Below are 4,846 nucleotides of genomic sequence, written 5' to 3' on the forward strand. Positions count from 1 at the left end.
GTAGGTGAAGCGTTAAAAGTATTTTTTTTATTACATACTATCATAAATAAAAATAAAGTTTAAGTATTTTTATCATCTGTTATTTTACCAGTTGTAATGATGAATTTATTTTATCAGAAAATACGTAATGTGAATATTAGTGTTCAACATTCCTACGTAATTGATAAAAACGACTTATCGGTATAACATATTATGTTTACAAATTTATCATTTACCTCGTAACAATAATAAGCCGTTATTTTCGTACTTATCACTCTTTAAAAGACCATTACCAATAAAGAAAACAGAAACACTGAAATTTCCATTCACTTTTCGGTCGATGTCGTTCGCGAACTGAAATAATTCGTAATTGAAGTAAATTTTCTCTAGTGTGTATCCGTCCGCTATGTAACTGCACGTACATTGTGTGACGAAGAGAGCAGAGAAGCGAGAATGAAAACCTTTGGAGGTTTAAGGGGGGTTCCGTGCACAGGGGGGGAGGGCTAGCAAGCAATCGGACTGACACCAAGCCTAGGTCCGGCCATCTTGTGACGGCAAGCGCTCTCTGATCTCAAAACACCCCCAAATGTGGGTAATTTGTGTCCGAAATTGCACAAAATTGTTCATAAACAATCCTTGACAACGGCCTCAGTGCGTGCAAGTTCATAACTCACGTGTATGTGTCGTAAAATGCGTACAAATTAAACGGATTGTTTGTTGCTTTTTGTGTAACATTTTTGTGTGTGTAGTCGTCTTCAGAGTCCACATCAAGTTTTACTTCACTGTTCGATGATCTCATTGGATAATTATATCATTCGGCGCACGTAAGTTTTCATATATTTGCTTTACATTACATTAAAACAATTACATGCAACCATTATTGTTTCGAATTAATAGTCAAATTTACCTGTGAGATGTTACCTATCTGTCTATCCTGTGTACGTAAGCATGTATGTAGTAGGTACGATTTCGAAAGCAATCGTTATTACTACCGTTCATGTGTGTATGTAACTGAAGCCGAACAGTTCATATTTATACCTACTTAAAACTTATGTACGTTTGTGCCTATGTACACGCGTTTTCACCTTTCGTGGGAAAAAGGAAAATATTAATTAATCCACCCATGATCGCGATGCCTACTTATTTTTTTAACAAGGAAATATTTTGAAACTCATTCATGTTTTCAGTTTATTTTTAGACTACAGTTGCTTTCTAAAAGCGAAAATACCTGCTTACCTGTCCATATTAATTGTTTGTTTTATCTGTCCATATAAATAGGTAATACTGTTTTTTCTTTAATTTACTTTAATTTTTTATATTTACAAATTATTTTTGAAGATTTCTATCCTTTATTTTATACATTATGTATATAAAAGAAGTTTGTAAAAATATAGTTATAATAGCATAGGTATAAATAAATATTTATTCTAAGTAGGCCCTATGTGGTATCCTAAAAATAATATTTTGTTTCAATAAGTATGTGCCTAATGGTGAATAAAATTCATGAAGCCAGGCACCTACGCACAGCAAAATTATTTATTTTGTTTACTTTCATATTTTTAAACGATTATTATTAGGTAGGTACCTATATGGCTATACAAGTAGAAAAAAGTTGTATGACAATAACTATTGTTTTACATTGACGTTTCATTGTTCTTTTAAGAAAATTACTAAATAGCAAGACACTTCTCCAGTATTGATAAATAGATTAAAGGACAGATACCTCCTAGGGCTCCTCTCAATCGCAAGAAATAATTTTAGCTTTTCATTTGATAGGATATCGATTTGTTTGCTTGGTTTCGTTTCTCTCGAAACATTTTCTTTGCTCGACATTTGGACTTTGTGGGGTGCGCGCAAGTTAAAACGGTTTCAAGCGACATTGTATACATTATTTACCTGCCTATGTGAATGTTGCTTTATGTACTTTATTAAAAAGGAAACCACTTTTCTCTATTGTCTGCTGTATAACGAATGCATTATGCCATTATGCACTTCTCTAGCGTCATTTTATTGGTTTAAACGTACGCATATTATAATATGTTACTATACCCCTATTGTTAAACGTTTATTCTTTTTAGATATCCTCTAGAAATTTGATTTCATGTTTGTATGTTTTATTTTATCGCGTACCCGAAAATACATCTTTTATTGATTTAGCAACTGCTACCGAAAGACATCTATATATATATGAGTTGTTTTTCGTTCATTATCCGAATGTGTTTATAAGTACTGTTTAAAGTGTCTAAATACTTATAAACGTATTTTAGAATCAAGGTTTCGTAACATAATTTCTGAATTAGTTATTCAGTTGATCCCATTGAATGTTTTGTGCTAAAAGGTTAAATGCGAATTTATGTTGGTTGGTATGTACGTTACACCTAGTCAAAAGAAAATGCCCATATACCTACATTAAAAGTAAATGGTTTTTTTTTTAAATGAGGTGCCAAATGCAAAGTCAAATGTTCTTATGTTTTTTTAAATGGTCTATTAGTATATATCTACCTATTAACAGCAAAAATCATCAGTTTTTGAGCTTCTCAAAATGTTTAAAGCAATCTTCTACGTATCTTTGGTTCTACATGTGTGTAGATTTGTAATTAGGGTGTCCATTATCTGAAAAGTGAGAGAAGGTCAAGGTGGTCAGGTACCTGGGACAATCACTGAAATCAAAAGGTCATTTCGGGAGCAAGACACAAGATAAGAACAACTCGGAATTCAAAAGTACAATAATCAAAAGTTATTGTGGAATTAACTGGCTATTAATTAGTCCTAGTTTCAATATCAAGGTTGCTGTCGGTTGATCAGAATTTTTTGCATAGAAATCACCAATTTTTTGACGTGTTGAACATGTTTAAATGTTCGATTGTAGCGTTACAGATAGAATGTGATTATAGCTGTTAATAAACCCCCACGCCGACTGAATAATTAAGCTAAATTAAGTCAGGGTATGAAGGAACCCTGTTTTACATGTGTGAAGTATTGGGTTTACGTAAGGTTATGGTGGGAGTGGATTTTCCAATTGGTTTCTGTAAAGTGCGTTGCCCTATGGTTACTTAGGTTAAGTGATAGTGTGAGATGATTCCCTGATTGGCTTGTGTAAAGTGCTATGCTTCAAAGGTTTAGGTTAGGTTATGGTAGAATGAACCGTACCCGGAACCATATGAGTACAAAATTTCATAATGATCGATTGAGTAGTTAAGGCGTGAAACCACATAAAACTAATTTTTCTATCCCTCGGGAACAGATTTCTTTCCTTTGAATAAAAGGTACTTTTCTGTACTGTTGACAATGCGTCTAAAAAGTTTCAAGATGATTGAGTAGTAAAGGCGTGAAGTCGATTACATCCCTGACTTTGTTTCTAAAAAATTTCGTGACGATGGATTGAGTAGTTGAAAAGGAAAATCGACCACACAAAACTAATTTTCCTCTCCCTCGGGAACAAACCCTTTCGAATAAAAGGTGCCCTATGTCCTTTTCTGTACCCCTGACAATGTGTCTACAAAATTTGAGAATGATCATTTATAAGTTAAGACGTGAAATCGACCACATAAAACTAATTTTTCTATCCCTCGGGAACAGATTTCTTTCCTTTCAAATAAAAGGTGCCCTATGTCCTTTTCTGTACCCCTGACAATGTGTCTACAAAATTTGAGAATTGGTGTTACCAGTGGCTTCGCTCTCGTTGGTGTTCTAAATAAGTGTCAGCGATCATCGACGACCACATAAAACTAATCTTTCTATCCCTCGGGAACAGATTTCTTTCCTTTGAATAAAAGGTACTTTTCTGTACTGTTGACAATGCGTCTAAAAAGTTTCAAGATGATTGAGTAGTAAAGGCGTGAAGTCGATCTCAAAACTATTTTTTTCTATTCTTCAGGAACAGTATTTTTTCTGTGTAAAAGGTACCCTAGTCGTTCTCTGTATCCCTGGTATTGTGTCTACAAAATTTCGTGATAACCGATTGAGAAATTTATTGGAAAAATCGACCACATAAAACTAATTTTTCTATCCCTCGGGGACAATTTTTTTTCCTTTTAAATAAAAGGTACCCTAAGTCCTTTTCTGTACCCCTAACAATGTGTCTAAAACATTTGATGATAATCGATTGAGTAGTAAAGGCGTGAAGTCGATCACATAAAACTAATTTTTTCTATTCTTCAGGAACAGTATTTTTTCTGGGTAAAAGGTACCCTATGTCGTTCTCTGTATCCCTGATATTGTTTCTACAATATTTCGTGACGATGGATTGAGTAGTTAAAGGGGAAAATCGACCACACAAAACTAATTTTCCTCTCCCTCGGGAGCAAACCCTTTTCTTTCGAATAAAAGGTACCCTATGTCCTTTTCTGTATCCCTGATATTGTGTCTACAAAATTTCGTGGTAATCGATTGAGTAGTTAAACAGTAAAATTAACCACATAAAACTAATTTTTCTATACCTCGGGAACAGATTTCTTTCCTTTGAATAAATGGTACCCTATGTCCTGTTCTGTACCACTGACAATGTGCCTAAAAAATTTCATGATGATCAATTGAGTGGTAAAGGCGTGAAGTCGATCACATAAAACTAATTTTTTCTATTCTTTAGGAACAGTATTTTTTCTGGGTAAAAGGTACCCTATGTCGTTCTCTGTATCCCTGATATTGTTTCTACAATATTTCGTGACGATGGATTGAGTAGTTAAAGGGGAAAATCGACCACACAAAACTAATTTTCCTCTCCCTCGGGAGCAAACCCTTTTCTTTCGAATAAAAGGTACCCTATGTCCTTTTCTGTATCCCTGATATTGTGTCTACAAAATTTCGTGGTAATCGATTGAGTAGTTAAACAGTAAAATTAACCACATAAAACTAATTTTTCTATACC

The 4,846-nt window shown here is 33.9% G+C and overlaps 2 protein-coding genes across 10 annotated transcripts in view; one reads left to right on the forward strand and one right to left on the reverse strand.

Annotated features, from left to right (window-relative positions):
• LOC108739958 (WD repeat, SAM and U-box domain-containing protein 1) overlaps positions 1 to 394 on the reverse strand; it is a 34,055-nt gene extending 33,661 nt beyond the window's left edge. Inside the window, exon 1 of the mRNA XM_018474093.1 lies at positions 216 to 394. The gene's annotated coding sequence lies outside the window, so the exon portion shown is untranslated. The remainder of the gene's footprint in view (positions 1 to 215) is intronic.
• A 102-nt stretch (positions 395 to 496) lies between these two features.
• The window catches only part of LOC108740196, a 62,854-nt gene continuing 58,504 nt past the window's right edge, over positions 497 to 4,846 (forward strand). For 4 of the 9 annotated variants that reach the window (XM_025979089.1, XM_025979092.1, XM_025979093.1 and 1 more), the window contains exon 1: positions 500 to 803. The gene's annotated coding sequence lies outside the window, so the exon portion shown is untranslated. Of the gene's footprint in view, positions 804 to 4,846 lie in introns of all 9 variants that reach the window. The other 5 variants (XM_025979094.1, XM_025979096.1, XM_025979090.1 and 2 more) reach the window with 2 other exon arrangements.

Source organism: Agrilus planipennis, unplaced genomic scaffold (genome assembly GCF_000699045.2).
Source record: "Agrilus planipennis isolate EAB-ADULT unplaced genomic scaffold, Apla_2.0 scaffold26, whole genome shotgun sequence".
NCBI classification, from domain to species: domain Eukaryota; kingdom Metazoa; phylum Arthropoda; class Insecta; order Coleoptera; family Buprestidae; genus Agrilus; species Agrilus planipennis.